Source organism: Falco cherrug, chromosome 8, assembly GCF_023634085.1.
Source record: "Falco cherrug isolate bFalChe1 chromosome 8, bFalChe1.pri, whole genome shotgun sequence".
Taxonomy (NCBI): domain Eukaryota; kingdom Metazoa; phylum Chordata; class Aves; order Falconiformes; family Falconidae; genus Falco; species Falco cherrug.
The window spans coordinates 14,438,968-14,450,536 of NC_073704.1; the positions used below are offsets into that span (position 1 = coordinate 14,438,968).

Here is an 11,569-nt window from a genome sequence, read left to right on the forward strand (position 1 = left end):
TTGTGCTCAATGGAGCAAAGTCCAGCTGGAGGCCTGTAGCTCGTGGTGTTCCCCAGGGATCAGTACTCGGTTCAGTCCTGTTCAACTTCTTCATCAATGACCTGGATGAAGGGACTGAGCACACCCTTGGCAAGTTTGCTGATGATACAGGACCGGGAGGAGCGGCTGATGCACCAGAGGCTGCGCTGCCGGCCAGCGAGGCTTGGGCAGGCTGGAGAGCTGGGTGGAGGGAACCCCATGGAGTTCAATAAAACCAAATGTCAGGTCCTGGACCTGAGGAGGAGCAACCCCAGGCACCAGCCCAGGCTGGGGCTGACCTGCTGGAAGGCAGCTTGGCAGAGAAGGACCTGGGCATGCTGGTGCACAGCAAGGTGCCCATGAGCCAGCAGTGTGCCCTTGGGGCCAAGAAGGCCGATGGCACCCTGAGGGGCATGAGGAGGAGCGAGGCCAGCGGGGCGAGGGAGGTGATCCTCCCCCTCTGCCCTGCCCTGGTGAGGCTCATCTGGAGCGCTGTGCCCGGTGCTGGGCTCCCCGGTTCGGGAGAGACAGGGAACTGCTGCAGAGGGGCCGGCAGAGGCTACAGAGATGGCGGGGGGAGCGGGGCATCTCCCTGGTGAGGAAAGGCTGAGGGAGCCGGGCCTGTTCAGCCTGGAGAAGAGAAGGCTGAGAGGGATCTTACCAATGTACACAAATATCTTAAGGGCGAGTGTCAGGGGGATGGGGCCGGGCTCTTTTCAGCAGTGCCCAGCGACAGGACAAGGTGCAACGGGCACAAACTGCAACACAAGAAGTTCTTTCTGAATATGAGGAAGAACTTAAGGGTGACAGCACTGGGACAAGCTGCCCAGAGATCTTGTAGAGTTTCCTTCTCTGGAGACATTCAAAACCCACCTGGATGCAACTGTGCAGCCTGCTGTAGATGAATGTGCTTTAGCAGGGGGTTGGACTAGATGATCTCCAGAGGTCCCTTACATCCATGACCATTCTGTGATTTTATAAAATTAAAGGTGGGGAGGGAGGATAAAAATGTAAGGGGAAAAGAGGAAATTAATGGTAACAAGATTTATGAAGCAGACTGAGGTCTCCTGCTGAAAATGAGGTAGAATAGCCAGCAGTTATTATGGGGCACCATATTCATACTGGATTAGGATATGTACAAATAGGCTTGGCAGAGCCTCCCCAGGAAAAGGAATCCCTGAATTTGTTCCTATATTTAGACAGGGATGCAAGTATAATTATTATAGGACTGCACAGTCCTGATGTAATGACAGGGAAATTGTGCTGTTCTATGATTCTGTCATATAACCAACCCTCTGCCCCATAAATCATTGCCCAGTTACATTGTTCTGCTGGAAAAACTCCTGTTACTGCCCTGAAAAAATTAAAAATAAATCTATACTGCCTGGCTTTTGGGGAGCAAACAGTGGCTGTGCTTGGAGAGCTACTTCCCTGGCAACTCTTTATACTAGCAAAGCATGTTCCTTCTCTGTGGGCAGATCCCAGGAGGCAGAAGCATTCAGCATTCCATAACTTGGGATCACAGTGGCAGGGCTGGGCCTTGGCTTTTTAAATTTTGTTTTGTTTGGGATGGGGGGGGGGGGTGGGGGGGTGGGGGGTTGCATGACTAGCAGTCTCCTAAGCAACAAAATGGGTAGCAAGAAAAATAGCAACTAGGCTAATTACAAAACTAGGGGAAATCCCAGCCTGAGTCATTGTAGGAAAGGGAATTAGCAGTCCCCTTGAGCCTTGTGATACTTATTCAACAGAAAAAGTTGCTCAAGATTTTCATCCTGTCACCTAATGAAAATGCGGGGTATGTGCTTAATGGGTCTTCCTAATTGTAGAGCAAAACTCCCTCCTTGCCTTGCCTTCTGCTTGCTTTTAAAAAAGCAGTATTTTAACAATTAAAGAGTGAGACAGTCCTCTTTTCAGCAAGAGCTAAATTCACATAGAAACCAGATTTTTTCCCCAGATTGGCTTTAAATGGGAAAAAAAGCCTGGCATTTGTACAGGCTGGCTCTTGCTTTTCAAGCCACAAATGGGAGCAGAATCTGACTCTAGTCACTTCCATAAGGACAGCTCCTGCATAGCTTACATCTTCCTCATTCCTCTACACAGGCCTCACCTGAGATCTGTCCTAAGGCTGACTGCTTTATCGCTAAGCTTTTATGCTGATGTTCTAAGCATATTCCTACAAAACAGAAAGTTGTTCAGGTGTGTTTCTAGAGAGTGCAGTCATCAGTTCTGAATTAACACTTCCACATGAAGCTTCAGTGCAATAATAAGGTGTTTTGGTTTGTCTGACTTCCCAAAGAATCAAAGAACTCCCAGAAGAACCTTTGGCTGAACTCAGGTACGTCCAAAAAACAATACTGATTTATGTTGATGCCACCCTTGCTCTAAATGCCCTGCAGGTTCCTTCGTATTTTTGAGGGTTTTCAGCACATACATGACTTTAATTAACATGCATATGTTATATGTTGATATTGGCTTTTATTGTGTATGACTACATATTACATGGCTTCTCAGCATTTGAGCTTCTTTTCTCATCATCCTCATGGTTTGGTTCAGGCCTTTTCATGTTGGTAATGCAATTGAGCCAGCTATGTCTAATAATCCTCATCATTTTCACAGAAAACAGTAATACAACTAAGCAGCAGAATTAACGAAGTCTAGTTTCCTCTGAAATTGTGTCCCAGCCCACACACAGTCTGTAACACACTTCTCCTCAATTTCCACCATAAGTGTGCCAAAAAACACCCTTGATTTCCTCCGCTTTCCTCTTGGAGGGGCCCCCTCCTGCTCTTTTCAAACTAGACCTAATTACTGACCTCATCGCACACCCCTTTCCCTTTTAAAGGCACTAACATGGGGTCTGTACTCCACACAGCCACCTTCTTTTACAGAGCTTGTAGAAACTTCTTACTTTTGTGACCTCTTTCACATTGCCAGTTTGGTTGAAGGCAGCTAGCTGGTTCACAAGTCATTAAGGAGAGGCTGAGAGATAGATAACATGATCTCTCAGGCCTTACACCTTCTGGGAAAGAGGATAAAACCACAAGGTATTAGAGCCCAAGTCTTTATGTATATGGACCTGGGTTTTTAGAAGTGTCTGTCCCACAGAGCTGATGATTTTGTTGAGGAGTTATGTATGCTCCTGTGTATTATCTAATCATTACATTTTACCATCATCTACTGAGGACAACAGAAATATTTTAGTATAATGGTTAATTTGTCTAGTTGGCTGTGAGAGACTGAGGACTGCATTTAAACAAGATAACAATTCCCTTCATTTTTCAAACAGCTTGGAAGTTTCCAGGGACCTTGTCTGACTCCTGATTCCCCTCCCTTACTGTTCCCTGTCTTCTAAATTGGCACATGTTGCCAGAAGTGCCTGCTGCCCAAGGAGTGGATGGCATGGCTTCCTGTTGAGCTGTCAACATAGTTCTTTTAATCAGTCAGGGATTTGTTGCTGAATGAAAGAAATCTCCCCCAGACATCTTTCAAGTGAATGGTCTTCACAGAATTCCCAACCCAAGTTGCCGTGGGAAACTGGGTAAAAAGATTTTAGAAATCAAACTCTGGTCTCAAGCATGTTCGGATTTACAGGGTCAGATCCAGAATTGCTAAGGCCAGGAGAAGTTTGACCATGGACTCAGAGAGTGCAGAATTAAGCCCATTGCCACTTAGCTACCATGGTGACAGAAACCTGAGAAATTTCTGAGACACTGCTGGTCTGCTGGACTAATTTCAAACTTAAATTTGGAATAGTCTGTGTAGCAAGTTTAACATGGCCATTTAAATTATAGTCAACTATCTTTTCTCCTAAAATTTATTAAATAAAATATATATTTACATCTCGGAGGTACATTGTGGCTTTGCAAATTCTCTTCCTTTTCATCTAGAAAAAAAATGACTGCTCAACAAAGAGGATTATTTCCCTTTAAGCAGCTTCTGTTTCCACTCTTATGTTTGGAAAATGCTGCTGTTCTTCAGCGAAAAGCCCTCTGAGACACTCTGGCTTTTTGTGAGGTCAGAACTCACCTGCTTGCTGCAGTCTGCTCCTGACACATCATCATATTAATGTTCCTGGTGGGTTTCTCTAAAGCATCTGTATGTTTTGAAGCTGAGGAAGAGGTGGAGTCAGTAATTTCACAGAGTACTATAGCACCATGTCAACATTTGAGTTTAGTCCTCTTAAGTAAAACCTGCTGTAATTCATATATAAATCTAAGGTCTCTCAAAAAGTGAACTTTAAGCAGGGTGTATTTCACTAGAATACCTGTTAAACATACTATCAAATGCTTTTAATTATTTTTCTGTAGAAAGGCAAAATGAGAAATTTGCACTACATTGCTAAAAATACTATGTAAGAGAAATGTGATAGGCACAAAATATTGATTAGCTCTAGGATGCTATGTGTTTTTAAAGTAGACCTGTGCTTAAAAACAATTTATTTTCCTTTGAAGCCATTTTTCATTTTAAAGCTCTGTGGATCAGTTTGAATGCTACAGGGTAGTGAGTAGGTCACTGACTGAGACTCCAAAGATACAGGCCCATTCTGTGTTCTGCAGTCCATCTTGCTAGGTACTCTTACCCAAGCTGGTTTTCTTTTGCCTCAGTTCACATGTGCTTTGTTGAGTAGTTTCTCGTGCTACTAAGAGTAAGACTTTCAATAGCCATGTGGGCCTCACTGTGTTAGCCTCACTGGAGGTATTATGGTCACATAAAAGGTAATATTTTTGTGTTCAAAAACACAGAACTCCAAAAGAGTTCTGCAGTAAATGTCATTGTATTTGATTGTACAGGGAGGTGAAATAAATGGTGTCTGTCCCTGGAAGTTTACAGTATGGGAAAGTGCCATTTTAGCCTATTCAGAGAAGAAATAGCTTATTCTTTCCTGGTCACTTTTGGATCAACATGGCCCTTCTGAGAGGACCTTGACCTGGCAGAGGACTGAAGAATAACATAGCTACATCAGTGGGACTGACCAGATTGCCTAATTTGAGTGATCCTGACCATGGAGTAGGTATAGAGTTAGAACAAGTTTTGTCTCAATGCAATCTTAGGCTAGAGCATTCAGCTGAAGTTCCTGATTTTCCTTGGAAGGTAGTCAGGGAAGCCAATCTTCTGCTGATATTGTAAAGGAAACATTTAATAGATACAACATCAGATTCCTGGTAACCTGGTCAAAATCCACACGTTACAGCTGAAAAAAGCTTCGCAACGATCTTATCCTTACAGTCTGAAGGAAGCGACAATTTCTGGAACTCACTCTTTTGCAGTCCCTGGGACATTGTGGGTCACAAGACAGATAATTAATGGGTGAAGCCAGTTGCTGTCTGGATCCCTGAGAGTCCATGGGATCCACAGTAGTAACTAAGACCAGTAACACTTGCTAAACAAAACAAGTATGTATACAAAAAAATACATATATATGAAAGATGTATTTCCTGTGTTGAACAGAGTCATACATACTGGAAAAGGTTAAAAACTGAAGGTAAAGAACTCCACAGTGTGAAACTGGAGATGAGAGCTGGAGACTTTAATGACGCAACTAGGCAACCACCCCCAAGAAATGTACCCCGGAGAACAATCCTAGAAGGTAGATAGTCTTTCATTGGCCTTTTTGTAATTTCTGACTTCTTTGATTCCACACATTTCCATGTCTTTTAAATAGAACAGGGCTTCTATCAATCTCTTGATCTGTTCTCCTGGCACACACAATGACAGTCCTATGTGCAGATGGAGCCAGGGGAGTTTTACTGCCTTTTTTTCTAAAAAACATGTCCAAACTGCTTTTGGATTCACTGCTTCTCCACCCCCATCATTCTGCTACCTCTTCCCATTTCTTTGCTGCTTACATTGCATGACTTTTCTCCCACTTGTAAGATATATGCTTTATTTTATAATGTTTCTCATGCACTAAAAAAAGTGCTAAGTCAAGCAGTTACCAGAGCTGGAAGTTCTAACCTTCCTCCAATTGGCAGAGCCGTCATGTAATAGCCATCATGTTAACTTTAAGTATAGATTATTATTATTGAGCTTGTATTACCTTGGCCGTTTGCCCAGCATGTCCTTGATAACTCAGGGTCACAAAAAATGACTAATACTCTGGTCCTACTCAATAAGACACAGGATCACTGTGATGAAAATGGCCTTAGCATTCAAGAATCCTTAAATTTGGCACTCCAAATTAAATTAAAAAATGGTTTAGATTGCTTTTCATGAATGATTGCTATTAACCCTAATTTCCCTTCTTGCCCCTTCCCAAGACTATTGTTGATTCCCAGTTGCTTGGATGCTAAAAATATCCTTGGATAGTATTTTGGGAATTTAAGGCAGTGACAAGTCTATGAAATTAATGGGATTCTGTAGGTAGCAGACAAAAGACAGCTGGATAGATTTCTTCATGCAGAAGTAGCTTGATACCTGCCTCTGAGGTGGGAGCAATGCCAAGTGATGCGTTTTGGCTGTGGACTCTTGTGCAGTCATTTCCCTAATAGAATTACATTCTCCTGGTGTGGGATGGTTTGTCATCCCTAAGCATGACCCTTTTATAATATTTCCTCCTCAACCGTTTGACACAGAGCTGTCTTTCCCAGATTTCTACCTCTAGGTAATGATCCCCTTAAGTGTTTTCAAAATCACACCATAATTGGTTAAGGTCAATGTCACAGGTAACTGGTGATGCAAACAACAGCAAATTCAGAGACAGTTCCAGCATCACAAGTGTTCAACCACAAGGGACATTGCTTCTCCCAAGGAAGATTCATTTTTCAAGTAAAAGCTAAAGCATAAACTCCCTAAAACTAAATTATATATATATATAAAAAGTTAATTTGTTTCTAACTAGGTAGCTCGAGGGGAAAGAAAAGACAATTTGTAACATGCAAATTAAAGAATATGCAGAAACAGCGACTGAAGTGATAAAGAGAGAACTTGGAGTAAAGTGGTGTTTCTCATAGATTCATGTGTTTCTGTTTTGTGTTTAGAAACTAGGAACACAGATATTAAATACAAACTTTGGGTTTTTTGTGTTAGATGATGGCAGTGGATCCTTGTAATCAGTTGATTACCTGCCCTGGCACTAGCCTTTAAAATATATAAAAAACTATAGTTCAGTCTCAGGCTGGAAACCTCTGTTATGTGACATTGGCAAATAGACTATTACACCTAATTGTCAGAGTGTGCTGCCTACTCATGTGTTCCTTGCTGCCTGGTTATGCTTGTGTTCAGTATCTCCCTCGTTAGTTTTAGTCCTTCTTCCGCTCTGTGCCTCACTAATCAGAGCTAAGTAACGTTCATCAGTAATCCTCTTCCTCCTCAGCCCTCACCCAGGTAAAGCTGTATGGGTGTTTGAGAACAGGAGGAGATTGCATTTTCAAAATAAGGGCTGTTTCTTTTAGACACATGCAGAAGAAGCTAAAGCTAGAAAAAATGGCATTATTAGTCCATCTGTGACCTACCCATTTTTTCTTTCCCACTCTAAAGCCGGTGTAACTTACACCTTTGTCAGCACAATAAATTTCCATCATTTTTGCAAATGCTCTCCCTCCTCTAGGGATTTTCCGTTGCAGTTGGTACTATGCAATCCTAACCACCTCTCCCTAGATTACGTTGCCTTAATTTGAGGCATTCCCACACAATAGAGTGCAGCTGAAATGAGGATATACCTTGGGTCAGTATTCCAAGGTGAATTAAAAGGTGTGAGCATGACACTGCATTTACTCTTTCTGCTTGCCACTGGCTGTCTTGTGAATAGCACACTCATATTGTTTGCCAACTTGCAGAACAGAAGCTGGTTTTATGAATGCCTACCATGCGCATAAACAGACACCATGAGATCTGGCAGACAGAAGCAAGTGATGACAGGCTGTCATCAAATTATTCTTTTATATTTTATACTAACAAGGATCATCCAGGTTTGTTGGAAGGAGGATGCAGGAAATATGAAATGCATTTTAGATGAGATTTTCATTAAGAGTACCCGAGTATGGTAATTCTAATGCTTAATCGTAACCTCTGTTTACGTTTTCTTATTATTGGACCCCTCTCAGCTTAGTGGTAATGAAAACAAAGTAGCCTTGACCAGCCATTTATGTGGCAGGAAATTGTGAGCACAGCATGTCTCATCAAAGCAGTAGGTTCTTCTGTGGGTTTTGTGTATGACATACCTGGACATTGCATCTAGTCAAGAAAACCCAGCTGTGGATGAAGCCAAAAGAAGACACAGGGAATGAGACAAAGCTTACCAGGACCATGAATATCTACAGATTGTAAGCTGAGGGAACCCAAGACCAGCTCAGGATACTTTGATTTCCATTCAGAGCCTGACCCTTCTGTCTGAAGTAGTCCCAGGCTACTTTGGAAAAAGGGGAGTTTTGGCTAGGGGGATTTGGGACACAAATGGTTAGGTCTTCAGTTGTCATAAATCAATACGTTCCCATCTACAATAAAGTCTGGAACACACTGAGAACATCTTTCTGTGTTTCTGAGCAGGTTTGTTCCACTGAAGATGGCTTCCAATTTTCATACACAGTCTAAGATGTTGAAGTCCAAGAGTTTTTCGCTTGGAATAGAATCTGCACGAAAGAGTAATGTTTCAGTGGATTTTGGAGCATAAGCAGTTTATCAGGAAGTAACAACCTGCATTACAAGTGCTTCCCCAGAAAGGTCAACTGACAGAGGTGTTTTGCACACTTCCCTCAAAATTGTAGGTCTTTGCTCTTCCATCATGTGATGCTCTAAGAAATGAGGCTACACACGTTCATTTAATATTATAGTTCCCTCGTGATATCTTCACTTTCCTTAATGAGGGCAGTGTTGCTAACGTGTTAGGAGCCTGAGGACTGTATCAAATTAACATAGCATGGAGGAGAAATTAAAGAGAGAGAAGTTCCTTACATGAAATGGAATGAGATCACTGATGGCCCTTGCGTCAATTTTTATTTTTGTATTATAGACAAAATGTTAACAAGGATAATATAGAACACTGTTACTCAGAACAGGGATGCCTTTGTTTTTATTCAATAACCTGAATGACCAAAAGTAATTAATCCTTCAAAATACCAATTATATAATAAAGCATGCATGATTTGGGTGTCTTAACTGTGAGAAAGAAAGGGAAGGGGCATGGGTCTTGGTAAAATTATTGGGGAGAAACAATAATGAATAAAAGAATCTTTTAGTTTTGCATGATAACTTTTAGTTTTGCATGTGTTTACACATGAGTAAATTTTACACTGTTGTCTTAGTAGGATAATGCTATGCTGCTGCTAAGATGCAAGAAATCAGAATGCGGCTCTTTCCATACTTCATCATAAAGCAAAACCTAGCAAGGGTCAGAGAAAGCAATGTAGGAAAGCAGGAGAGAGAAAGGCAGACAATGGATTAATGAAGTAAGGGGAGATTCAATAGAGACATCCATACTATGTTTTTATTTAAAATTATCCTTTGCAAAACATGGTTGATAAATACACCCTCTGCAGTGATTTTTATCAGCCGTACATATCACTCCTCTACAAGCACAAAAGGTACACAGAGAAGTCAGCAAACTGGGAGGGTGTGTGAAATATAGAGCCTGTGTAATGTTTGTAAAGATCAATTTGCTGCAGCCTTGGCCTTTTAGTGGTTGTGGCTTGCTTGTGCTATCATAGCTCCTAAAAGGGGATGTAAGCACTCATTGCAGGACATCTTGTTCTGCAGTGGCAATGGGGGCAAGGTGCTGCTTCCACACAACCTTCATTTGTGGTTTCACTATGCAAAGTGGGTGAATCATTGCTGACATCCAAGGAGCCGTAAGCCCAGGCATGCTCAGTGTACTGACAGCAGCAGACTCTTCTAGATAATGACTGTTGCCAAATATCTCATTTTTTTCTGGCAAAATCTTCTCCACTTCTATGATTCTTGGATGCTGGAGGCAAAATCTACCCTCATCCCCCTGCCTAGGTGCATGTACAGGGGCATCTTCCCCTGCCTGATGGTAGTTATTACAAGAAGAGGAGCTAATGAGGGACTGAGCCAGTCCAGAGAAAACTGCTAATTAACTTTGGGGCACACCTGGTTGTATCTCTTAGTGATAAATAATTCTATCAAAAGATACCCAAGATCAGCAAAACCAGCTCCCTTCCTCTCTGGATCTAGGCATACAGGCTGTGCAATGCCCCTGAATCCAGTAAAGAAGCCCTGACCACAACATTTTTATACCAGTACAGTCATGGATTAGGTTTGGAAAGCACTTTGTGGCAGCCCAAGCTTGGGTGGCTTTGGCAAGGTGAGCGTGTGGCTATCAGTCCCCAGAGGGCACTGCCATCTGCTGCTGGTGGCGATGAGGAGCTTCTCTGCTCTGCGTGCAAATGGCTATGAAATGCTTGTGGTCAAAACCCACTTGCTTAAGGACAGCTCATAGTCATAGGCCAGATGGACTTGTCTTGTCTCTTACAGTTCCAAAGACACAGTATACAAGTGGCATCCTAAACTAAACATAAGTTTGGGGAGTGATGCTCCTGTAGGGAGAAGTGCTAATTAGTGATACCTTCTGCTACAGACCCCTGCAACAGACGGGTCTTACTGTAAATGAGTGGTTGGTCTGGAAGGACTATGCTCTGGGGATCCTGCAGGAGTCAAACAGATTTAGCTATATCAGTTGGTAATAATCTGTGAACAATGAACACAGGAGCTAAGATTTGTCAACTAACAGTACAGACAAAATGACAATAAGATGTGCTTTGGAAAAATGACAGCAAGGTTTTATCTTTTTTTTTTTTAAAATCATTTTTAACAGTACCATGGTCAAGTGATTTGCATCCTTCTCTTGGCAGCATTGGAAGAGAATTGGACAAAACAATTTTCCAGGTTCTGCCACAGAGTCTTTATGAAGGGGTCTCTGAGTCAAGTCACTGAATCTTGCTGTACTTTATAACTTGAGGACAGTAATATTTCAGTCCTCTCAATGTCCTTTATCTGTGAGTTTTCTGGCAGAAGCTCTTGCTCTGCATTTGCTTTCACTGGCCTTCAAACACTCAAGGTGGAAAAAAAGCATTCTCTTCCCCAAAGTTGGAAAGATTTTGTTGAAAATCTCTAGTTAGAATACTTTTAATTTTCAAGTGAGATCTTGAAGTTTACTAGGAAAGTCAGATCTCTCATACCTATTTTTTTACTTTACACACACTCCCCCCACCCTGCCCTGAACTCTTCATTTTCTAAGAGGGAAAAAAAATATCTATCCTATTACCTGTAATAGCCAAGCCTAGTGGGCATATTTCTGGGATGCAGGTCTCCAGGATTCAAAAGCAGACGGAGTACGGATTAAAATAGGTCGTCTCTATGTTAGTGAATGCCCTGCACCCTCTGGTGTTGGCTGTAATAACACAGAAGCTCTTTGCTTGGTGTTTCCTTTCAAATGGCTCAGGCAGAGGGTCCCTTGCTCAATGGGCTGGAATGTTTCCTTTCCTCTGGCACTCCACTGAGTTTCCAGCTTCACATGAGGATCCCAGGCAGATTTCTGCAGGCTGCAAGCTCTCCCAAGTGCTGGAGAGCCATGCAACTGGGCCCCAGTCCTTCTGCA

General features: G+C 42.3%; 1 protein-coding gene across 2 annotated transcripts in view; it reads left to right on the forward strand.

The window, feature by feature from the left end:
* KLF7 (KLF transcription factor 7) overlaps window positions 1-11,569 on the forward strand; it is a 112,359-nt gene that overhangs the window by 87,598 nt on the left and 13,192 nt on the right. The gene's annotated exons all lie outside the window — the stretch shown is intronic.